We start from the raw sequence: 27583 nt of genomic DNA on the forward strand, positions 1-27583 counted from the left end.
ACAGGTCTTGTTCTTGCTAATAAAGTGCTTTACTACAATATTATTTGTCAGCCACTTACACATTACTTTAATGTTGAAGAGAGAATCTTACTGCTGTTATAAAATCTGATAAAAACTTAAAAGTCTGTTATTGTTGTTGTTGTTTTCAAAAGAAATGCTAGTACAGATTTACTTTCTTCATATACTTGGCAAATCTTGCTAGAACCCTCTGTGGACAAGTATCTGTACAATTAATGTTCCTTCTTTTTCTTCTGTTGCTCACTATTTTTCTGTTTACTATGGTAAAGAGAGTAATAGATAAGGCAGAAGAAAAAGAATGTTGATGGTATTCTCTTTTCTGGGAAAAATGAAAGTTAAACTTGAGAGTAAGACAGACAAGAAACCAGCATGCAATTCCAGACAGGGCTGTATTCTCAGCTTTAAAGGAGTATAATCAAAACAGGACCTTCGAACAGGAATAAGCTTGAAATAGGACCTGTGAGGAAAGAAGGCGACAATGGAGTGCTAGATTAAATAGGATTTTGTAATTCAGAGTAAGCCAAGTATAGAGAGATGTCATGGCACAGTTATATACATCAAGAAGTTGACAGAGTCGCTCAGTGCACAAAAAGAAGGAAGCATATTTATACAGACATAAGCAACGCACAGTGAGTTTACGTGTTTTCTAGATGAAATTTGATGGGATAGTTTGTGTATGTGTGTGCATGCATGATTTTGTGCATGTATGCGTGCATGTGTGAGTGTGTGTGTGTATGTGTGTGTGTGTGTGTGTTTAGGAAACTCATTTAATAAGTGCTAGCCTCACACACGTGCTGACCAAAGTTCAGATTCCCCATAATTCATGCAAAACAGCCAGCCACTGCTGTAGCAGCACACACCTAAAATCATCACTGGGAGCACTGGGAAGGTAGAGACAAGAACTATCCTGGGGTTCACTTGCTATACAATACAGCTGAGTAAGTAATCTTCATATTCACTCACAGACTATCTCAAGAAATTAAACAATGGAGAATGATTGGGGAAGATATTTATCATTAACCTTTGGCTTACACACATACAGAGAGAGAGAGAGAGAGAGAGAGAGAGACAGAGAGAGAGAGAGAGAGAGAGAGAGAGAGAGAGAGAGAGAGAGAGAGAGAGAGAGAGAGAGAGAGAGAGAGAGATCCTATTCATACAGTGTAACTTTAGAAAGGTTTGATGGTAAAATGTTAAAACTGAGGAAATGCAAGAAAGCATTACATGTGTTAACTTTTGTTTTAAGTGTTATAGAAGAATGGTTTTCTCAGACGAATCAAAATCAGGTGTATGGAAAGAAACAGCACATAAGATGAATAGTCTGGTTTGGATCTTAAGGTCACAATGCCTGTCAGACATACCTGAGAGAAGTGGCAAGATAACAATTAGCAATAGCTGCCCTGACTTCCAGGAAGATACTGGTCTGAAGAGATAGATATGAGGATCACTTGCATGTATGAAAGCAGAGAAACACCCAGATAAGCTTAATTAATTTCATGCTGTATGCTGAAGAATAATTTGATAACTGAATATTGAAGAGTAGCTATTTATTGAAACATTTATCTTGAAATTTTGTTGATAGCACTGTTACTGAGAAATTAATTGATTGCTTGTTACAAGAATCAATGGCTCATTTCTTTAAAGTTTTCCTATAAGACAAAGAAAGTTTCATAATATCAGTTTTTCATTGCCTTGAAAAATTGTATTTGCATGTCACTATTTTGGGATAGCAATAAAATACTGTGCTTTTTGCTTCATAAATCAAACAAAGGACATCATTGTAAAATAGTCTATGTCATATTAATTAAGCTCTGAAACAAGGCAAGTATTACAGTTGTTTGTAACCAAGTATTGCATAAGTTGCTAATCAATGAAAAAAAAAATCTGACTAATTAACAAGCCACCAGTCAGCATTTTGAGCAGAAGTTGGTGACTTTCATCTTAATTAAACCTTGCAGGTGTCAGTGATGATGTGATAGAATCTTTAATCTGTTTGTGCCTAAATTCCCCCAGATCATTTTAACATCTGTACATGTTTAAAGCCCCTGCCTATTCTGAGACAGGTAAGGGGATTTCAGAGTCTTAAAACACTTTGCATTTTCTAAAGCCCTCCTCTTAGCTAAATCATTGAGATTTCTCTTGGATTAAGACAATGGAATGAAATCGTGATCTACTTCATCCACGAAACAATCAACTTGGAAATCTGGGTACTGTCAGTCAAATCTAGTATAAACACGATAAAATTATTTAAATATACACTTGAGTAAGTTTCACTGAACATAGAGTTATAAATGGCATCTACTATATAATAAGAATAAATGAAGTTTGAAAGTTTGGATGCAAGTCCTCATAATGGCAAAGTGAGCTAGGAGGAAAGCTAGGATGTGCATAGCCCATGGGTGGGCTTCTAAGAGGACTGGTGTGTCTTTTCTTTGCTTCTAAAATGTTTTCAATACATCTGCTAAAGCTCCTATCAAAAACAGGCTTCAAGACAGGATAAGCCAAGGATTAGGATTAATCTATTCTTTAAATAACATCTAAATACCACAAATGCCTCTGTAGGTACATTATTTGGCAAAAGTTAAGATTCTCGTTGAGAGAGTGGTCCTTTAGGTTTTTTTCCCTAGGAGTAGTTTTCTCATTGGAGAATGTAAAGATCAAAGTATCCCTCATAGTGGCATGATATTTGTCATAATTTCTTTTGGTGCCATACTCAGAAGCTTCATTGGAAAGTGAGCAAACATTACAATTTAAAATTAAATAGACATAAATATAAAATATTTATAACAATTATTTATAACATATTTAGAACAAGAAATCCTTTGCAATTTTCAAAATATGGATTGTAGTTTGTTGATAGAAAACAGTAAAAATAAGGGAAAGATCCATCATTCCCTATGTGACAGGGAACACATAATACTCCATATGTATTCAGATTTTGTTTGTAAACAAAGAATATAGAAAATAAATATATATATATATAAAAATATTTGCTTAAGACTATAAAAAAAGAAATATATGTATAGGTATATACACATATGTGGGTTCTATATACTATTTCAAATAGTGCATAGATCTCAAATCATAAAAGGTAGGTATGTGTAAATTATATAAATACATTTAATGTTATAACAACATTATGGTATAGTATTTGTATTTTTCTTGTCCCATAAAATAGGCAACCAAGGCTCAGTGAACATAAATGGTACTCTGAGGATGTCTCCTGAAGTAATGGAAACACTGTGATGTTGAATGCAGGAAACCAGACACTAGTTATCTTGTTCTTATTCAAAAGGTGTCTCCTGCTGGAAACTTGGTCTTGGCATCACTCATACCACATAGTTTCATTTGCTCATTATCAATGGGTGTTACAAGGGTTTCCTACAATGACCCAAACTGAAATACAGATAGAAATTCTAAAATCTTCCCTTTAATTTTTTTATTATTTTCATCCACATTCGTAGCTGTTTCTCTTAATAGAATTACCTTTCCTTGTATCAGTGTGAAACGTCATAAGTTCATCCTCTCTTTCAGATGAATGAGATTCAGTTGTGTATCTATATAACTGTTTCTTCATTCCTCAGCTGATGGACATGTAAGCTAGTTATGTATATTGTCTCTTGTGCATCAATAAAAGTGTATATCTGTGTACTTGTTAACTTAGACTTCCTTGGGTGTAGCCCAAGAAGGCTGTAGCTTTGTCATGTGGTAGTTTTATTTCCATTTTCTTGAGCATGTGCACTTTCATAGAGGCCACACCACCTCATGTCCCAGACCAGGAGTTATGAGTATGTGTTCTCTAGTCATCTCTCAAAGAATTCATTGCCATATGTTTTCTCCAGGAGAGCTATTTTGCTAAGGTGAGATGGAGAACACTTTTAATTTGCATTCCTCTGTTGGGATCCTTGTCCAAATATTCATTGACTATTTGGATTTCTTCAATTAACTGAGGGGGTTTCCATGTCCCAGTGTAGGGAAATAGCAGGGTGGGAAGGCAGGAGTGGGTGGGAGAGTGATGAAGCACCCTCATAGGGGCAGGACGAGGGGGCATGAGTATGGGGTTTCTAATGGAGAGACCTGCAAAGGGACAACATTTGAAATATAAATGAAGAAAATATAAATTAAAAAGAAAAGAAAATGGAAAAAAAGAATTCTCTGTCAAACTCATTGTCCCATTTATGGTTAATTTTCTGGGTGTTATGTAGATCTTAGAGTTCTTTCTAGATAAGTTTGACAAGTATTTCTCTTTGATTTGCAGCATCTAGATAAAAGTGGGGAGAATGAAAGGTAGGAGGGACCAACAGAGAATAATAGAACAAGTGTATGTTAGCATCCTGGGACTATTTAGAAAGCAGAAATAAACAATAAAGGTGGTAGGATAGGAAGACAGGAAAAGGAGAAAGGAGAAAAAAAGAACTACATAGCATGACTTTATACACACACACTCACACACACACACACCACAATGTTATTTTACTCTTACCAAATAATGTTTTCAAATAAAAATACTAGTTTTTCTAACAGATAATTGCAGAAGACCGGAACATCATTGAGACTATTGAACGAATTATCTGTGAAATAGGAACTCTGCTCCCTGATTGACACAGTCCTTCTGTGAGTGCCTCAATAATAACAGGGCAGTTACACTTCCCCTGCTCCTGGGAGTTCCCCTTTACTTAATAGGCTGCTAGCCTCACTGCATAGAAACCATGTCTTTTTTATGTTGGAATCCTTGAAAATAATTTAGGAATCTCCCTCTTACTTCAGATGCTCATATTAAATTGTGTATTGGAGTAAAATATATAGGGAGAGATAATACTGTGTTTCCCAAAACAGCTGTCAAGAAGATCAAATGTGATGAGTGAAAGTCTGTTTTGAGCTCTAGCGCCCAGTGCCAACTAACTATAGATTCAGCTTCCTGCTCCTTTTAGTAGCAATATTTATTGATTTGAGGATGTAGGCGCAACAGAGGAATTATACTGGGAGTAAATATTTTCAAATGAACAGCTTGAGGAATAGATTTAAAGCATTTCATTATTCATCTGGAGGGAAAACATTGGCAGCATCCATGTATACCTTTAGCTTCTGTTACTAATATCTCAAGTCTTTCCAATGTTGGTTAGCAGGAAGGGTGCATGACTGTTAGGTCAAATCTATAATATGATTGGCCCCAGAAGAGCATTTGGTTCCATCAGGAGAGGGGGTGGGGTCATGTAACATCTGACTGTATGGGGCAAGCTTCATATTTCAGGATGCTTTTGAATCTTTACAGAGGAGTGTTTCTCTTGCTTGGGTATAAGGACATGAAGAAGCAGGCAATTTTTCTATGAAATGTTTTCTGTATTGATCAGACACTAACAGCACACCACAGACTCTCAAGGATGCAAGTGCTTCCACCTTCTCAGTCAGTCCACAAAATGCTAGCAAATTCACTTTGCTGTTTTTCTTCAATTGTGCCCCAAATTTATGGTTTTAGCCCATGGAAAAATTTAATCTCTTGGTTCTAAGACACAGACTCTGCTATATGTCTCTTCCTGGTGCTTCTCCCCTGCCCATCTTAAATAAGATTATCTTCCCAAATTTGTAAGTATGCAGGGACATGTGGGCTCTACTCCCTCAGGAGCTGGGTAAAAATGGAGGTAAACCAGCCATTCACTGGATTATATTAACCTAAATCATTGATGCCCGAGAAGTGCCAGGCTACATGAAATCATTTCACTTCTCACTTAATACAACTTTCACTGAGCTCCTCATGTGATTGAGTCATTTGCAACCGCAGAAACTCCTGCAGTTACTAAGAGTCTAGGGAAATCTAACTTGTAAGAACACGACGGCATCAAGTATCAACTCCATACGTTTGTCCTCCTCATAAAAGATTCAGCTGTAGAAAATAAATACAGCTGCCAGTTGAATGTAATCCTTTATAATTGTTTGGATTTAAGTGAAGACCCTGTTTACACAAGAATGTCCTTGTACAAGGAATGAGTAGGATATTAGGGATTTTGGTAACCCAGTTTACGTAGATATATGTACACCTCTAGATTCTGCAGCAATGTCCCCTTCTCCGAATAAATTTCCCTATTTTGAAACAAAAAATTTTAACCATTCAGTGTCTGTTCAGTATTATGGTTCTTGAGGTATCACTTTTACTTTGTGGTCTCTTTCATGTGCATTGAATATGAAGAGATTATACATTTTAAGTGAATAAAATTTAAACATGAAATAAAAAAGAGTTTAATTTTGGTTGTAGGAAACACATGTTTGAACACATATGTATGACTGGATCTTATCAAGTCTTCATTTCATTCTGTATATAACAATGAAAAATAGTACCAGACTTATGAGGTTGTTTGGAAGTTTGAGTAACTCCTGACAAATTCTTAGCAGACTGTTAGATCCATAAATTCCCCAATGAATATCAACAGCTCCCTCTTCTCTCTCCATTTAGCCTCAAATCTCCACTAATGTATGTAAAATATAGCATGCACCATAGCAACTGGTCTGAATCTGCCTAAGCACATTATAGGATGGAACTTTCCATTTATATGCATTTAACTTTTACATTTATAACCAATGATTTTTCAATAGGTTGTCATAGTTAGTTCTGCTTTCACAAAAAAAAAAAAAATTGCCAAAAAAGACTTAGGATATAGGGCTTGAAAATGAAAACCATTTGAGTCCAATTCAGGCTCTGTGCCTTGAAAGACTGATGTCTCCTCTGGCATCTTTTGTGTGCCCAGGCTGTCATATGCTAGAACACTCCTTGAAACAACAGGACTGTACATCCACTCTGCAGAACTGAAGTCTAGCTGAGTGTTTGTTTACAAAGAGCTCACAGGAAGGGTCTTTTTGCTTGGTGGATATGTGAGGTTGGTTGGTTTCCATCTGTCTTCTAATTGTTAGAAAAAAATAAAAAATTCTGTAAAAACATTCTTGTTCTACATTTCTATGATGTTTTCTATCAAAATCTGTTTTCTGCGTATGCGCTATGCAATATGACAATATGTGGAAATATTTTAGTCTTTACCTTTTTATAAGTAGAAGAACTTCTAGATGGGAGTCAAACTAAAAGGATAAATTGAAAGCATAACTCCTGTTGGATAAGAAGAAGGACTTCACTCTACAGGGTAAAACTGTTAGACCATCACATGAATGCAGTTATGTTGAAGGAGGTTCATGGAGTTGAATCCTTCTTCAAGGAAAAATGATTGAGTAGAGCTAAGATCATGGCAGAGTCTGAAAAAAGCTTCAGTTTACCTAAGGAGAACAAAGTATATTCCTTTAGGTTTTTATTTTTAATGTGGAGAGAATAAAGAAAACTTGGGACTAAAATGAAAATAGAGGAGGGAATGTATTTTGCCACAAGAAAGTAGATTTAAGATCTATAAACTTGGCCCCCAAAATTAAGTTAAAAAACACTATGTTCCTTATGGTCTCAGCCTAAGCCATTGTTTTGGAAAGTCCCACAAACATTTCTGTATTAGGAGCCTATGAAATATCCCATTGAAAAGTAATGTAGTTATAATATGGCATACACACTGATTAGGTTCCTGCACTGCCTACAGCTTTCTTCTATGACTATCTCTGGGAATGACATGTTCTCCACTTATTTGACATGACACAAACATGATAAAATCTTAGCAATACTAGAAAATCACACAGAAGCTATAGAACTGAATGCAAATGTGCAAAGCCATTGTTGAGTCTTTAAAGAAACTTGACCTGATGTGGATTTACTAGAGAGCATTTATAACTTCAATGATTTTTAATCTTTCCTTGTAATAAAATAGTTAGTAAAATATGTTACATTGTGACTATTCTTTGTTGCTTCCGCATCCAATCAAAGGATTCTGAAAGTAAAGAATTGGAAAGAAATAGAAAAATAATTTTTGAAGTAAAGGAGATGGCTTAAAATGTGTATAGCAACTCTGTCATGGTAGATTAAATGTATTATTATTTATTGAATATTTTAATAAGTGCCAATCTCTTTGAGAAATCTAAATGTGTTATATTAGCTATCTTCTAATGTAAAAAAGGTAGTTTTTCATTTATCTCATTACAGATGAACAACCAGCGACTCAGAGAGCTCAGCATCTCTTGCCAAATCATACAGTTGATATGAAATAAGTAAACATGCTCTGATTAAAAGCCAGTGGCCTTATCCATTAAATGGTCTTGTATAGAAAATGGGTCAGAGGCCAGTGAGAGGAACATGCTACTGCTATTTCTGTTATGAAACAGCATGCTACTGCTATTTCTCTGTGATGCAAAATATATTCAGCATTTTAACTTTGTAAAGTGTTATTTTGTTGTTCTTAGCAACTTAGCGGTTATAGCCTGAAGAGAAAAAAAAAAAGAGTGTGGGGGAAGGAATTATGTCAGTTCCAAGAGGCAGATTAGTTGGCAACTTCATAAATGGTGCACAGCATTATGGAGAGCTACTTCTCTGCTCAATGAAGCATGGCAGAACCCCTTCATCTCCAGCTTAGTCAAGACTAATGCTGCGCTGGGCCTCTGAACACCAAACGTTAACTGCTCCAGGTACCCTTTATTGAGACTCATTCCCTTTTATTTCCATTTTTACACTTATGTTTTCCTTTCTGTTTTCCTACCCTCTTGTTTTGCCCATTCATGGCTCATATATTTTTGTCATTTTAACTCCTCGTCCTGAAGCTCAGCAATCATTTCTGAGTTTTATGGATCACTGCCCAGATATTCCGGTGGTGTGCTATTAATCCTTCTCCAACCACATGGCAGTTTTACTGAGACTTCAGGATAATATTCAGCTATTCCCATGGCGCTTCCTCCTGCAGTGTAGGGAGGAGGGCTGTGAGGAGGTCAGAGGATAGGTAAACATAAATCAGGTATGTGCAAACAAGCATGATGGATTCTAGTTTCCCAAAGTGCTCTGCCTTTTGTCAGACTTATATATTGGGAGAGAGGGCTGCGTGCAATGAATGATGAGTATAAAGCTGTTCCCAGATGAAGGAACAAACAGAAACGGCTACAGTGACACAGTAGCCTGGATACAGAGGAAACTTAAAAATACCCGGTGGACAACTGCAGTGTCCCCAGCAGCTGAGGGGAATCTGGAAAAGCAGAAGGAGCGGCATGCTGTCTCCTGACTGTGAGACCAGATCAGTCACTCGGAGGTAAACTGGGAGAACTTCTGTAAGATGCAGTACATCAGGTTGTCTTGACAAGGCTCATGGGTAAAAATAGCAAAACAAAGTGTTTGTGTTCATTAATCATCTACAGAAGTCTAGCCATAACTCCAGTTAAAATTAGATAATCAAGAAGTTGTGGCAAGTTATGATGGCTGCACAGCCAATAGAAGTCACTGACATATTCATGTATCAATTTAGTACAAATATTTTAAAGTGTCATTATGTATATGACATGTAAATGGTGAAGCTTATTAAACTTGCCATTTGAAACTTTTATTATTCTCATTATTGCTATTATTACTGTGGTCCTGATTGTGCATGTTAGGCTATAATCCAAACAAAACACACAATTTTGTCACGATGTCTAAAGTGCTTTTATAATTGTATTTCCATATAAATGCTTTCCTATGTAATTCTATGGTTCATTTCATGCACTAAAAATATTGTTCTCAAGAACAAACAGATCCAATAGAGTTTCCTATCACTATCTTCCTAAACCAATATAGTTTCTAAGTATAAATTCTTAGAACCATACATAAATGTGGCTCTCACTCCTTACCAATTAAGCTTCTTTGTGTAACACATAGAGGCCACCACAGATATCTTAAACTGATCAAAATTCAGAAAATAAGGGATTGTGGAGTTCGCAACTGCATTTAAGACCTCTCCAATGGAATCCCAACACCTAAAGATCAGGGAGACTTTGAGATGTGGCAGAAAGATTGTAAGAGCCAGATGGCCAGGTCTTCTAGAAGTAACAGGCAAAGTGCTACCATGAAATCCCAAAATTATGGTTTCCAAAACAAGACCAGCTTGGAGATAATACCAGTAGCCATGGCAAAATGAATAAAGAAAATTCAATGAGGTCCCATACCTAGATGAAAAGCTACAGGTGGTCAATGGCTAATGAAAGAGGGAGGATTAGTTTCTTCTAGGGATGAGCTCCTAAATAGCCCATGTACATATGAAGATTGCTAACTAGACATAGTATGTTGAACATGCATGTGTGCAATTGTGTGTGCCCATGTACATATGAAAATTGCTAACTAGACATAGTAAGTTGAACATGCATGTGTGCAATAGTATGTGTGTGTGTCTGTGTGTGTGTGTGTGTGTGTGTGTGTGTGTAACATTACAACTAAAGAAAATACTATAATTTTGATGGGAGAAGTAGTAAACACAGAAGGAGTTTGGGATGAAGGAAGGAATTATGTAAACACAGTGATTATCTCAAAAAAACATCCATAGGTTTCAATAGAGTAAAAAAAAATCCAAATGAGAATAATTTAAAACAGATTGAAATTCTCACCTTGATATCCAGCTTTTAAAGTATTTAATACTTTTAGAATTGCTTCAGGAAAAAGAAAACTCTTCTTTGATAAGTTCAATATAATTCATATTGTCATCAGTCAGTGCCCAACATGAATAAACAATAATTCAAGAAACTGGGGAGATGGTTCAGTGAGTAAATAACTTGCTTTGCAAGCATAAGGACAATAATCTAGATCTGTAGAATTAATGTAAAAGATGGGTGTCCGGATGTGACAGATGCCTGTAATCCTAGGTATAGATAGAAAGTGAGGCAGATGAAGCCCACAGTCCTGCAAGAGAGAGAGTTTGACTGAAGAGGCAGACTCTAGGTATACAAAAGACCTTGATTCAAAATAATGTGGTAAATCATAACACTCTTGAGTTCATCTCTGGCCTTTGAACACACCTATAGGTACAGATGCTCATATAACACATCTTTACCCACATTGAAGCCCCACATCCATAATTTAACAAATATTAATCATTTGACAATAATATCTGAACCTTGTCCTAGTCAAACTTTACAGTGTAGATAGTCATATGGACTCACACATAGAACTATAGCACAATGTTGACATCTAAGTCAACTTTATTTTCCTCTTGTGCCATATAGAAAGCTATTTCAGTGGTATTGATTCTTGGTCAGGCAGTTGGACTTCCTAAGCTTCAATTTTAGCTACACTTTTTAATAAACTCTGTGACTGGATAATTGTTTTCCTCTTTAAGCTCCAGTTTCCTCATCTAAAAAAATAGGAATAGCAAGGTACTTACCACAGAGGGTTATTGTTTGGGCTAAATAAAATAATATGGAGGATTTAAAGCAATGAATACTTAAGTTCTGAATGAGTTGTCACTTGTGTTGTGATCCAAGCACACATTAATTGTTCACTTAATGAAAACTGTGGACCACCAGTCTTGCTGTCTTCCTGAGGGTCCCCGTAACACACATGCACACACAAACACAGACACAGACACACACATACACACATGTACACATGCATACACACACGCACACACATTAACACATATGCATACACATGTTAACAGAATGACACATGAGGAGTCTTCTTTCACCCTGAACAACTTGATGCCTACCTTGTGTGATGGCTTATTTTCTAATCATTCTTCTCACTGTATTATAATTATTGTCAGTAGTTCATCAGTATCTAAGTGCTTTTAAGTCATACACTGAGAACTGAGGAAGAACATTAAAACAGTTTAAGCAAATCATCCTTAACTTTGCAATTTCTAGAATGTTCACCTCAAATACTTTGCTTGTCTGCCCCCTCAACTGTAACTTCTAAAACTATGATGAATATTGCATTCATTATCTTATTATTCCATTGTATACATTTGTCACACTGCTCTACTTGTAGTTTGTGTAATGAAGTTACACAGAGTTCTGACTTGATGTCACACTCAAATGACTATGCCATAATATATTATTCACTTGATGGTTTTGACATGTTTGTGTGGCTATGTATATAGTTTTAATGCATTTTTGTGTGTTTTCATATGTGGGCTGGCATTTGTGTATGCATACATTTATGTACTGGCATGCATATTCTGGTGGCATGTATGCAGATACATGTGCAGGCTTGAGAATAACATTAGATGACTTCCTCAATTATTCTTCAACTTACATATTGAGTCAAGCTCTATCACCAAAGTCAGGCTTCACCACTTCTGCTAGTCTGACTAACTAGCTTTCTCCACAAATGATTTGCCACTGTTTTCTGATCACTAGGATCATATGGTGACACCATTTCATCTTGGATATTTACTTAAGTTCTCTGTATCTCAAGTATAGTTCTCTCATTGGTACAATAAGTGTTTAACCTACAATCTACCTCCTCATCCCCAGTTAGCACTTACTCTGGTTAATCTCATTTCTGGGCCTATTATAGGTAACTGCTATTGCAAAAACCATCATATATGTCACTTACTGCACCTGATTAAGAAGTAGCATTAATATGTCATGAGATATTTCAATCTTCAGTTTCCACAAATATAATTAAATTGCTGCTCATATGATTGCTCATGTAAAACTCTTACAATCACCCTCCAGTTATTCAGTTCTTTTACATCCATTCTAGTACTCTGTGTTGTGAGCCTTTTTACATTTGTCCATTGGTTGAACTTGAAATGGTATCTCCGTTGGATCCTAATTTATTTATTTATTTATTTATTTATTTATTTATTTATTGACTAATTGCCTAACTATTAATGTTATCCACATCTCATTTCAGTAAGGTTATAGTCCCCTTAATTGAGGATTTTATATACTATGTATATTAAATTTAGCCAATTCTATCTCGTCTTACTTTATTCTTGGTCTTATTCTACTCTTAATATGTAGTCTTTTGAAGAGAAGAAATTCGTAGTTTCAAATAAATGAACCTCTAAAACTTTTTCCTTAGGACAGTGCTTTGTGCCTCATATTTTAAAAATCCCACAATCTTCTTTCTTCCTAGAAGTAAATGGACCAAATAAACCTTGTTATATATTTAGAAAGAAAGTCATGATACAAGAGTAAATGATTGGCCTGACTTTGAGAAGTAGTTATCACATAATTGATAAATGGATAAACCATTAATCCTAGAAATTTTGATATAATATTTAGCTAATAAAAATGTGAGTTCCTGTATTATTTAACTTAGAACTTAGGAACTTATTTCTTTTTTATTTAACTTAGAATCCATGTTTATTTCATTTTGGATCACCAGTACTCGATTCTAGAAATACAAAAGTCGTTGCCACCAAGAAAGAGTGTCTAACCTTCTACATCTAGACAGCACTTCTTATATTTTATATGTGATACATAGTAGTATATATGTGTGACCTATTATAATCCTATTACTTATTCTGTTCATAATCTTTTTGCCTTTGGGTCTCATTCCCTCCTTTATCTACTGATAATATTTGACATAATTCATCCCATTGGTCTGGGTATGCTATGGAGGTAGTGTGATATGCCCATCCCAGTTTGACTTAGGTTGTTAGTTTGAAGGGATTTAAAGCCACATAAAAGCAGCTAGAGATGAGTTATACAGCTTACCATCAAGATAATGACTCAGAATATTTTGTCCATGTAGGGAATTTGATTCTTTTCATACCACTTACATGTAGTCAGTCACTTTAAAACATGCTATGTAAGGCTGGGGAGATGGATTCATGATTAAAGCACTTGTGGTATGAGAAACAGGGTTCAGATCTCCAGAACCCATGGAAAGGTCAAGTTGGGTGGGATAGCCCACCTTTGATTCCAGCCTCAGAATGTAGAGATGGAGGACCCCCAGACCAAGCTAGCTAACAAGAACAGTCATATCATTGAGCTCTGAGTTTTCTTTCGAAACTTTGTGGCCATCAATAAGGTGGAGTAACAAGCAAGAATGATTCTAGACATCAACCTTGGGCCTCCACATATAACAGTACAAATATGCATACACACAGAGAGACACACACAAACACACATACACAAACACACACGTGTCCACAAGCATGCACATATATGTACATCATGCACACAAAGATACAGAAAATGAGAAGTTATTAAAAATATGTTCTGTATTAAGTTGAGAGGTATATTAAGTTAATAGTTAATACTTCTATTCCATGAATTCTTCTATATCAATTACATTTATTTTGGGATGCCATCATATTAAACTGTCACATTCTCTTAAATATACTTAATCCTACTTAGTCTACTGACCACAAAGTAGCAGTAGATTCTTTACCACAAAATCTTTGCCCTGTCTGAGCAACATTGCTCTTAGTTCCCATGTATTTTACTTATATTTCTTTTCAAAATCATATCAGAACTTATTTGCTTAAATTAATTCATTAAGAAGCTTATAATTGTTATAATATCTAACATTGTGCTACTATTAATCAATGATATTAATTTAATTTTTACACACACACACACACACACACACACACACACAGAGTTATCTTGAAACTGACCTTTTCTGCTTATATCCACAAGGGATTAGCTTATGGTGTCATTTGGTCATTTGAGAGGTGGCTGAAAGTCCCTCTGTACTGAAGTGTTTCATTGCCTCATGAATACCTTGGAAGTCATAAGCTATTGTTCCATGAGTAGTTTGTGCCATCCTCCCTCCAGCCTTTCCTTTATAAAACAGATGACATCAAGATGGCTTTAGTAGGATGATGGATTTGGTCGTTGACTATTTCAGCAAAAATGAATTGATCCTATGTGATCTGAGGTAATATCCTGAAAAGTAGGAATTTTGCCACAGAGAAGGCATTATGAAGTTCTGGATAGTAGGCACTTAGTCATTAGGAAAATGGTGTAAGAAGAGGAAAGTGTACTCATGAGATTTTGGGGAAATTGGATAGAGAACATTTAAAAAATGTCCTGGGAGACCAACTTTGCTCAGAACTTCAGTATAAAATAAAATCTCTAAAAGCTTTGATCCATGAGAGTTTTTTCATCCAGGAAATGGTATAATAGATTTCTGATGTACCTGGGTGTCAGTCTAAGTGACTATTGAGAGGATTTCCAAATTTTCTCTGATTGCCATCACTAGACAGTGATAAAGTGGATTTTTCCCTCCTTGCCTTTATCAGTGTCAGTGAAATGAGAATAAAGCTCTCTCTGCTCCCAATTTGGAAAGAACTCGTATCTGAATCATCAGAAATCAGTTAAATACCCTACGTTTTTGTGCCTGATTTGGAGACATTGGTAGGTACATTTCAAATAGAATCCTGATCTTGAGGTCATAACTGGACATTAGCTAAAATTTCATATATCATCAAAAAATTTTCCCACCTCTAGATTATAAAAATTATAGATATAGATTTTTAAAGTAAAGGACATGACTTATCTTAAAAAAGAAAACCTGTGAGATAATATTCTTTAAAAAAATGTTTTCCCCACTATGACTCATACATTAAAATGACCATAAAACAGGGGAAACTGAGATCCTTTCTTGGTGTCCTTAGTCTAAATAAAATATAAAGAATAGATTCTAAGAGAATGTCAAGAACAATTTTATTTGATTTTCCAAATGAAAACTCCATAGGCAAGCAAGCTGAAAGCTCTACAAGCTTTCCACAGGAAGTCCATGAAAAAGAGCTATAGAAAAGCATGTAGCCGACATGGAGGTCAGACGCATTGTCAGTAAGCAGTCAGAGGGCTGGAAGAGAGGCTTTAGAGAAGGCAGAGAAGGAATAAGATAGTGCGGGATGTTGGCAGGAAAGCACGTTGTTCAGGAAACAATGCTAGAAAAGAGAAAGAAAGGGGAAGAAAAAGAAAATTATGTTTTCTACATAATTCAGAAATATGGACAGGCTTATACTACAGAGCTACTGCCATAGAGACAGAGAAGAAAAAAATATACTGTGTCTCATTAAAGAACTAGTTATTCCACTTATCTCTTTAGCATGGTTTAAAATGAACCTGCCTTCCTAGGAGTGGTTACATACACAAGTGACCCAACCACTCCACACAGATTATTAGATCTCTAGCCAGGCAAAAGATTTTATCCCCTGACTAGGTCTTCACTCTCACAACTAAGTGTTAGCATTAGAGTAAAATTGTGGCTACTGTATACATTCAAAAACAGTTTAGTTTCAAGTGATTGTATGAAATAGTGGCTAATGCAAATTATCTAAAGTCAGCTTCCATGAGGTTGAAGTGTATCTCCTAAAAACTTAAATCCCGGGCCAGCCTATTAATGCCTTTGAAGAGTGGAGATTTAAAATGGAAATTAAAGTTAAATAAGGCCATAGCATATTTGCTATGTAGCTCATAGCAGGATGTAGCTCATCGTGAAGACAAAGACACATCAACGGTAAATGAAGATAAACAGTTCCATAAGAACACAGAAATTCAAGTCATGGAACTTACAGTTCCCAGTGGAATCAAACCTTGTAGTAAGAGTACTAGTATGGATAGGTGTGTATGTTTGTAGCCATCATGCACCATGATGCATATGTGAAAGTTTAGGTGAACATGAAGAGGTTGATTGTATCTTTATACCATGTGATTTCTGGGCTTGAACTCAGTTCATCAGAGTTGGAAGCAAGCACCCTTACCTGTCGAGTCATATCACAGAACCAAATCTAGTAATTCTATAGAACTAAGTATATGCTAACCTGGTTTAAAGATCTCTACACTTAATAGTTCTTCTTATATCACAGATACTAGAGATTATCAGTGGTTTTGTTTCAGGTAACTGAAGTAGAGTAAATCATCCAGCTCAAGGTTTCTCTGATAATACTTCCAAAACCAGAATCTTTAAAATTACAAATACAACCACAAAGCTATGCCATTCTAAATATTAAGTAGTAACTGTTGATAATGTCTAAAGTATTGTAATGAGTGAATATGTTTGGTTTAAGATGTAAATAATCTGGTTAAATAAAAAAAGCTTTTTCTTTAGTTATCATGTTTATTATCCAAAGAATGTTTTATGATACTGAAATCATTAGCCATTGAAGCTTAGAGGTCCATCTTTAGAAGCATTCTAAGTCATCCAACAAGACTAGTTCCAAAATAGAGATCCCTAGTATTGTTCACATAGAAGCCAGTTACTAGTGGCCTGCCCCTCTCCAGAAGGAAGAGTATAAAATAAGCAATCACTATCTTTGCATGCTCATGAGACATCAGCTCCTCCAGTCAATTTGCTTCATAGATTATCTCCTATAGAGTTCTTTATTATATCTCATAAGTTATGTTTAGTGATACAATTCCAAGTTGTGTATCTATGCATATATAATACAGACACTAGCCACTACATTAATTAGCTTTGAGGATTTCAGCTCAGTGAATATTCAGCCCATAAACACATTGATTTCTCTCTGTTACAAAAATGATCCAATTTGATGTTAGGAGTTAAGTAGATTGTTGAAATGGTATGTATTATTTCACTAGACTAAAAGTATTTTAATGTCCTTTTTATATTAAATTTATTCATGATAATAATGTAACTATAAAAACAGATAGATTAGTGATGTAGTCACCAAGGTCTGTAGCCTGTAACAGACTAAGAAAATACTGTTCATAGCAACCTTATTTATAATAGCCAGAAGCTGAAAAGAACCCAGATGTCCCTCAACAGAGGAATGGATACAGAAAATGTGGTATATTTAAACAATGGAGTACTACTCAGCTATTAAAAACAATGAATTCATGAAATTCTTAGGCAAATGGATGGAACTAGAAAATAGCATCCTGACTAAGGTAACCAAATCACAAAAGAACACACATAGTATGTACTCACTGATAAATGGATATAAATGGGAGTCTAAAACCTCAGAATACCCAAAAATACAATTCACAGACCAAGAAGAAGAAAAACAAAAGTGTGAGTGCTTCATTCTTTCTTAGATGGAGTAACAAAATATTCATGGGAGCAAATATGGAGACAAAGTGTGGAGCAGAGACTGAAGGAAAGGCTGTCCAGAGACTGCCCCACCTGGGGACCCATCCCATATGCAGTTACCAAATGCATATACTATTGAAGATGCCAAGAAGTACATGCTGACCGGAACCTGATATAGCTGTCCTCCGAGAGGCTTTGCCAGAGGCTGACATATACAGGGGCAGATTCTCACAGCCAACCACTGAACTGATCATGGGGTCTCCAATGAAAGAGTTAGAGAAAGGACCTGAAGAGCTGAAGGTGTTTGCAACCCCATAGGAAGAACAACAGTATCAACCAAACAGAGTTCCCAGAGACTAAATTACCATTTAAGGAGTACACATGGAGGGACCCATGGCTCCAGCCTTAATATGTGGCAGAGGATGGACTTGTTGGGCGTCAATGGGAAAACAGGCCCTTGGACCTGTGAAGAATCAATGCCCCAGAGTAGGGGAATGCAAGGGTGGGGAGGAGCACACCCTCTTAGAATTAGGAGGAGGGGGGATGGGACAGGGTGTTTCTTGGAGGGGGAAATTGGGAAAGGTGATAACATTTGAAATGTAAATAAATGAAATATCCCACTTAAAAAAAGAAAATAGTGTTGTGTTCATAACATTGCTAATATTGGTTTAATTCAGAAAGTCACTGGGTCTTTGCTCTGGACCTCAAAATTTAACCTCTGCACCATGAAAAAGAAGAAGAGGGGGAAAAAAGATTGGTCTTTTCACTTGCCAGTAATGACCTGAGAAAATAGAATACTCAGAATTAAGTAATATAGTAGAAACATGATTTTTTTTCTTCTCAGTCCCATTTCCTTTGATTTCATTGATATTGTAGGTAAAATAATGCTTGTCTACTCCTGCGAATGACATCCTACCCCCATGTAATCATTATTTTTCATGAGCAGATGAACACAGTGGTTGGGAAATGATTTAAATTGTTTCTGAGTTCTTTGGAGGGTCTCATGCAAATTCATTAGTAGCTCTGCAACCATCTAGTATGCATTTAAGTAATGAAAAATGTATTAGTTTCACTACACAAATGTATTAGCTTCCACTCAGTAGTTAAATGAAAAATGTATTAGCCTCTATGTATCAATGTATTATCATTCACTTGGTAGCATATTCCCTTTGATGACTCTCCACAGAACTAGTCAGTAATGCAAACACTGCTTGAAGGCTCAATGCTGGAGAACTGTATTCTTTAAAATCACTTTCTTAAAAATATTAATACTCTTTGTCTCAGAATGCCTTCAGTGCTAACTTTGTGTAGGATGCTTTTAGAAGTAGACATCTTGATCTATGAGTAATTATACTCATTAACCTTATAAAATACATTTTGGAAGATTCAGAATTTGAGGAATGCAGAGGTGACTCAGAGGTTAAGAACCCAGGATGCTCTTGCAGACACAAGTTTAATCCAGAGTGACATTATGGTGACTTATCGCCATCTGCTAAATCCTGTTCTAAGGGACCTGATTGCCTTCTTCTGGCCTCCGCTGGTATCAGGCACAAACATGGCATACAGATATACATGCAGGTAAAAATATTGATACACTTAAAAGATAATAAAACATTCAGAATCTGGATTGAGATTTTTCTTAAAGAAAAAGGGATGACATTTATCATTAAATTACTGAAGAAATTGAATTTGGCAATGAGTACATATGGGTCTGCAAGACACAGCTCCATGGCCTATCCGGGGACTGCTGATTTTTCCTTCACTTGTTTCATTTTTCTGGTAGCCTTATAGTGTTTAAAACAAAACCCATTCACTGTCTATAAACCCTCAATTCTTTCACCCAGAGTAACTTCACATTTCATCGTTTCCACATCCCCTTGAAAATCAGCTTGCTAAATGTATTGGATCAATCTGAAAATTTTTGAAGAAACATAAAAGTAAAAGAAGAACGAGTAGGAGAAGGAGGCGAACTAGAACGAGAACAGGAAGAAGAGAAGGATAAGAGGAAGGACAGGACAGTATGTGTTGTGTTCAGAAAAATCTTCCAAACTTCATAGGTGGTAATTGAAAGCCTAATGGTTGAGAAGACTCTTTTAAGATTTGACTGATATGTTTGTGCTCTGCTCTTGTGAACAGACTCCTTCATTATGATAGGAATGAGTTTAGTTATCAGAGTAGGACTAGTTTATCTACTCCTTTCTGTAGCCTATGACTATGTGTCGAACATGTTCTCCTTCCCATCTTTCTTCTTCCTGACACTGACTGACAGAGCTAGAAGGCCCTTGCATATAGGACCTTGAATACCCCATTCTTCTGTTCTATAATATGTAAATTATGCTCCTTGTAAATTAACTCCCTCTCTTACTGTTCTAACATGGTAAAGTAAACTAAGACAAAATTCTAATTTAGATATCAAAGTATTTTGGTAATTTTTCCATCTGTTACATTTTTTTCTAATGTTTCATTTTCATGTAATTTTGAAAAAATATTTAATTAAATGAAAAAGATATGCTATATATATATATTCATAAATACATGGAATATGTTTGCACCATGTATATTGCATCCTTCACAATGAAATAACCAGGTCCTAGTTCTCTTCCCACTCTGTCCTGTAATTAATTTTGAAAACTCCCACAGGCATGGTCTATGTCCATAACAGAAGGACTTGTTATGTGAAGGTATCATTCCACAGTAGCTCTACTCCTTCCTCATTCGACTTCTGCCATGTTCAGAGCTTTCCTAAGTCTGGAATCTTGACAGGAGCTGTCAGTTCTCATCAGGAGAAGAGTGACAAGTATGTCCATCTATATCTGTGTGCTTTTGAGGCATTGGGATATATTCCATCCTCTCTGCTCCATCCTCTCTTTTCCTGTGCAATATAACATGTATATTAATATTAGACTTTGAAGACAAAAATGTTTAAACCCTTAAGGACTGCTCAGCCATGTTACAGAAGTACAGCCTTGTAGAGATTGAAATAAAATAAAAGAGATTGCTTATCCTCACATTATCTGAGGTAACCTGAGAGGAATTAGAAACAGAAAGTCTTTAATGCATTTTGTTATTGGGCAATATGTAATCTCCCCAACTAAACTCACATCTGTTTATTGCATTATAACTACTCCCTCCTTTCCTATCAACAATAGAATCCAAACGAGCTTATAAATACTAGCAGAATCACAGACATAGGCTTTTTTAAAGCATCAGATTTTATGGACTCTATTTCCATTTTATTTGAATGCACATGCTTCTAAAGAACAAAGCAGTATTATCTTATACACAGTTGTTTTAGACATAGCAGTACTCCTATACCTACATGCATACATCCTTACATACATATATCCCTACATACATATATACATACACACATCTATCATTAAAGAAGTATTACTTTCTTGAGAGTTTAATACATATATTCAATGTATCTTTATCATATACTTATCTATTTCCCCTCTTCCTATCATACTGCCCTGCTCAACAAGTGTCCCTCTCACACCATATAATATAATGTAATATAATTTATATAATATAATAAATGTTATATATATATATAATAGGTAGTATAGAGTCCACTAGTGCTTCTGTGTACACAGACACTCTACCAGTAGCTACAACCCATACCAAGCAACTATCATTTGCTAATAGTTCTTCAGCTGAGTATCATCAACAAATCTCCCTCCACCATCAATCTACATCATATATTTATCATTTGGAAATAAACTATGTAATTTCTACTTTCTTTCTTTTTTTTAAGCATAGAATAGAGTTTATTCAGGGCATGAGGAGGGCAGTTAAGAGGGTAGTGGAGGCAGAGAAAGGCAGAGAGAAGTAGAAGAGAAGTAGAGGACGGCCATGACCACGTGCAGAGAGGGAAGACAGAGTCTACTTTCTTTTTAAAAATTATTCTTTAATCTTTCTTTTACAGTTTAGTTGTAACCTTCCTCCCAGTCTGCCCTCTGACTCTTCCTCATTCCATATCTCCTACTGCATTTCCAAGAGGATGTCCCCAACCCCCCCCACCTCCATCCCACCAGACCTTCCTACTCCCTGAGGTCTCAAGTCTCTCAAAAGATTAGGTACATCTTCTCTCACTGGGTCCACACCAGGCAGTCCTCTGCTATATATGTGTCAGGGGTCTCATATCAGCTGGTGTATGCTATCTGGTTGGTGGCTCAGTGTCTGAGAGATCAGAGTTTAAAAAGCTTTCAATGAGGTGGTATCCTCCTTTGGTTTAATTTTAATTCTAAAATAAGATTCATATCCTGCGATGCCAGAACACCATAGTATGGTCCTAGACTTTGTCCTTCTCTCAACAGGAAATACCCCTGAGCATCAAGACTGCCTTTATTGGAAGGTCCTCCTAGTTACTGCCAGCCTGTTTGAGTACCTCATACAAATAAATAACTGATTTTTGGCCATCAGCTTGCTTATATGACTGACCCAAGTCTCCCCAGGTATAGGTCTGATTACCTTTCTAACAGCTGCTCACCACTAGACCTATCACTCCACTCCACTCACTTGTCTCTCACCAACTAAATGATTCTTTCACTAAATGTCTAGTCCCCACTTGCAGAAGTTTCTTGAACCAATTTTTCCTCCAACAGTTATTGTGACTTCAGCTACATGTGGAAGTAGATAGTACCTATAATCAAAATCCATTGTACTTTTAAGCTTTCTGACCTTGGGCAAATTTCTAAATCATTGGTCTATAAAATATTCCTGTAGGTAGGTATATTATAGGTCTTTAGTAAAATACATATATAAATTGCAAAGTTCAGGACACAAATATTATCACATTAAAACAGATGCTAAAAAAAAATCCCAAACAAACAAACAAACAAACAAAAAACAGATACTAACAGCTGTTTCTCCTTGCCTCAAATGACTTTTAGCATACTGGAAAAAGATTTCCAGTCCCTTCTACATTGGCACTCATTCTTCTTTGGCTTCTGATTCCTGTCACAGTGTACACTTAAAACCTCTCAAGGTTCATTGGGTACTTTGATCGCAGACAGGCACCGTTTTGCTAGCCCCACACGTTCTGCTCCATCAGCTTGATCCACAATATTCGTGATTCTGACTCTCCTCTGCCCCTAGCACAGCTGGAGCACCAAAGTCTTTTCATTTAGTAGAAAGGGGATCAGAAGGGGAAAGAATGAGATTTTCAAAGGAGGGGATAGAGAAAAAGAGGGCAATAGAATACATGTGGCATGGCAGTGGAAGGTAGGGAAGGGGAGGAATGGGGAGAGAAGGGGGATGAGCAGGAGGGAGGTAAGGGCAAAAGGAAGAAGGACAAAAACACAAGTTCTAGTCACATATTAAAACGCTAAATGAAAACCCATTACTGTAGTCTATCAGTTCATCAACCTACCCTCCACTGTTTTGTCCTTTGCCTCTGGATGCATTTTTCCCTTCAGTATTCTGAATACAGGTGATTCCATGCAATATTATTTTTCTTTATGCCTCTGTACCATTTCAGTTATTGTATCTTCTGCTTTCAGAATGACCCCTATGGACAATGACAAAATTAAGCACAGTCCCATGTGTATGTACCACTATGTCCTTAGTCATACAGGCCCTATCATTCTTTCCTTATTGTATTGCATATAGCATTGCTATCAGTGTTGAATGACACTATGTTTTCAACATTCAAAGGCACTGGCAGCTCTTCCAGAAGACTTGGTTTTCACCACATAGTAGCCCACAACTCTCCATAACCAGAGAATCTGCTATACTTTTCGGTCCTCCTTGGGCATAAAGCATGGAAGGGGAGAATATATTTAAATGCAATCAGAATGCCCATTCACATAAACAGAAAATTAAAAATTAAATTTAAAAAGAATAATAATGCTATTCCCCCCTATTTAAAACTTGCTTTAATGCTTCATTCACTAAGATCTAAGCTGATATTCATTTCCTTTCCATTCCCAACCCACTGTGTCTTACGCTATCAAAGGCTCACTTGTTACCTGCTCCAACCTATAAATTAAAAAAAGACTTGTGCCTGTACTGTGGCTGTTGAAGTACTATTCTTTCTGCTCCTATTTATTCATTCCTTGACTCAGTTTGTGGCCACTGTGGTCTCCTCCAGGCTTCCTTCAGCTGTGCTGCAATTTGCTTCCTTTTGCAATATCTTCCTCCACAGTCACAGATTCTCTAATCCTGTCCCCTCTTTCTTCTTTTTTTAACCAGTGTTTGATGAAATGATAGCACATCACACATTTCGCTCCTTTGTCACATTTGTTTGTAAGCTTTCTGGGAATAGGAATCTTTGTTTTCTTCACTGAAAATAGTTGCTGGAGGTGAGAATTCATTACTCAGTGTTTACTGAATGAGTGCATGGATGCTCGGATAGATGGATGAATAAATGAATGGAAAGGGTGGATTTTACTTTTTCTTAAAGGCACGAATAGAGAAGCTTACGGCACTCTTGTTTGGTTAAGTGGTGAGTTCGTTGCTGCTGAGATTTCTATACAAGGTGGAAAAAATGAAAAGAAAAACTTCAGTACTTATCAGGCTTTGTGCAGATAAAGTGGAATGATTGAGTGCTTGATTGAATAGTCTGCTTGTTTGGACATATTTTTTATAATAGCTTAAGGAAACACTAAGCTATCTGATTTCCACCCCCACACCCCTAGCTAGAGCTAGAACTGTCAAAAAAAAAAAGACACATAATACACACTTGGTTTTTAAAGAATTTAGTTAATTGAATTCAGTGAACCAAAAACACTCACAGTAAAAATCATCAACATTTATATGTAAAACAAAATCTGTTTTTTTTGTCTGACTTAGAGGGGTTGTAGCTAGGGGCTAAAAGATTACAAATGAGCAAGAGAAAGTCTGACATTACTTTTCTTCGCATGTGAGCTTTCTAAACTCTCACCTGTCAGTAGTGGGAAATCCATGCATGATGGCAAACACTTGGCAAGTTGAAGAGTTTAAATGGAGTAACAAAAGAAAACATTAACACATCACACAGGAAGAGCCTTGTCCAAACAGCAGATCAAAAACTGTACTTACAATGTGGCACTTTTTAGCATATGGAATTGTCTATTTTCAGAAATACTGAAAGCTATTCCTGGTTTAGCTTTGGAAAAATAATGCTGTATCATAAAAAATATATATAATTTCTGTATAGAAGTGTGTGCAATAAGAATTAGATAATTAGGAAGTGATATTTTTAGTTAAACAATGAGGATAAGGAGAGGAAAATATATTATAAAAATGAGTAGTTAATCTGCTGCTAGCAAAGGAAACATTAATAATGTTCCATATTCAGTGGCAACATGCACAAAACTGAGTAATAAATGTAGTAGAGTTTGCTGAACCCAGGAATAGGTCCTCATTGTCCAGGGCAAACTTCTGTAATAGTAGCAGTATCACAGATGTGTATATAGATTCATCTTATTTACATATCCCACATGTGCATGATCTCTCACAAATACATGCCATATATACATATACAGCTATCTCACATAGCTGCATATATGTTTATCCATATTTACCTACCCTATTTTGCATGCATATATAAAAGCACTAAAGAAATGTTCAATTGAAAATACTAGTATTGCTATTCAGTTATTAATATCAAACTTCTCAACTCTCATGGACAATTACTTTAGGACTGATTGATTTTTATAACTTTCTAACAAGGCTGCTATTTCTCAGGTCCTGTGTCCTCATCAATGCTACTTGTTAAATGTGTCACATTTATCATGCTCCCTGTTTGCTGAGATGGGGGCAACATTAGAATCCTGGACAGGAATATGAGGATAAGAGAATGAAGATGATTAACAGGGTGAGAGAGAAATTGGAGGATGCTCATGAAGACATTCTTTGATTTCTCAGTTCTGTTTTGGCTGACAGTGAAGATGGAGCCATTGTGCTCACTGAAACTCAGTGCATTAGTCAGAACCTAAGAACTAATATGATGCACAATTTCAATGTTTTTTAAGTGCATCAAAATTTTAGTAACATAAGAAATTAAGTATTACCTTGAACTCAGCCACTGCCAAATCATTACATTATGATGATAGTTATTTTGAGTAAGACATATATTTAAATCTTTATTGAATTTGTCTTTAAATAGATATGAAATGATCTTTCTTTGTTCTGTTAATGCTACCTAGAAAATAAGATTGGTCCCATTTTCACCACTTCACTTCTCCAAAATTCAACCTTTGCATTTAAACCTCAAGTGGTTTTCTTGTTATTTTCCTTTGTTTTGTTTTGTTAACTATAGTCAATTGTACCATCAAACAAACCCAACAAAGTCAAATGAGTGTAAATAATCTCTCTGAGGAAGAGCAAATTCATCACTTTTGTGTCCAATATTCCCAGCACTGTCAATCTGGCTATTAGGATTGATTAATGCATTTTCTTTCAGATGCTTTGCTTGTGCACCAACTTCAGTGTGACCCTAGTCCACAATCATAGTTACTTATACTTACTTTAAACAGCTTGTCATACCAGCAAAGCTTTGTACCACAATTAATGACAATTCGTTATGGTTTTCTGGAGGTGATTATCTTAAAATTTGTTCTTTATTGGGTTTCCAGGACTTGTAAAATTGCAGCAAGGAAATGTCTTTAGAATCTCAGATTTTACCATAGCCTATATCGGCAGATGGGAATTTTAAAGCCAGTCAGAATGCAAGCGGTATTTTTATTATGTTGAATAATATATTTAATTATATCTATATTTTTTCTCACACCTTAACTTGGTGCATCTCAAAATATTGCATGAGAGCTTGGGAAGTGAGGAAATGTTCATTCTTCAAATGAAGCACATAGATTGTATAAAATATATTCCAGCCCTTCCGTGCCAAGCTGTCTCACCTGTACATATTTTTGTATGTGTATGTGCATGTGGAAACATCTATGAGTATACATTTTGTTTCTTCATATTATGGCCAAATATGATATGTGGCATTTCTATACTTAGTATATCTTCTTCCCAACTTTTCTTATCCCCTCAGCATACCCACATATCTTTATTTCTACACAAAATAAGTAAAAATGAGTTTTCTCTTCTTTTTTGTTCCTCCTGCTCATTCTTCATCCAAGTCCATTTGCTGTAACTTCATCTGTGCTTACATAAACGTACTTGGTCATGTGTTCTTGTGTCTTTGAGCATAGTTTGAAATGGGCTGTCAGGTGGACTGTGTGATTGGGTAGTGACCTCACATCTCTCAGTCTCTGTATCACCCACTGATTATTGGCAGAAGCAGTAGATGTAGCTCGTGGAGCAGCTATATATTTGAATTGTATTATCTCTCTAATCAGTTGAAAATAACACCTATCATAAGGAAAGGTTTCAGCAATACAGAACGAGCGCTATCTTCTCCATAGAGCCCTGTGTGTCATCATCTACTAATCTCCTCCCCCCTTCCAACCAACATCATAGTCTTCTGCACCTAGGAAGCTGTGGTAAAACCATGTTCTTCAGTCCAATTTGCACATGTGCCTACCTTCTGAATTTCTACCTTCTGAATATTTCTCGAGCTCCTAGAATGGCAAATGGCATTAGAAAGTATCACAATCACAGCAATGCATGCTTACTTTCCTGTCAGCTACAGAAGACAGACAGTAAACAAGAAAACAGATCAATAAAATCATTTCAGGCAGTGCTGAGAGCTGGGAAGTAAATGAAAAAGACTGTTTCCATTGTGCTTTATATGTCAGGAGCTACTGTACAAAAAGTAGAGCGAGGCCACACGGCTGTTTAGCTTCCCTT

This window comes from Apodemus sylvaticus, chromosome 2 (assembly GCF_947179515.1).
Source record: "Apodemus sylvaticus chromosome 2, mApoSyl1.1, whole genome shotgun sequence".
Taxonomy (NCBI): domain Eukaryota; kingdom Metazoa; phylum Chordata; class Mammalia; order Rodentia; family Muridae; genus Apodemus; species Apodemus sylvaticus.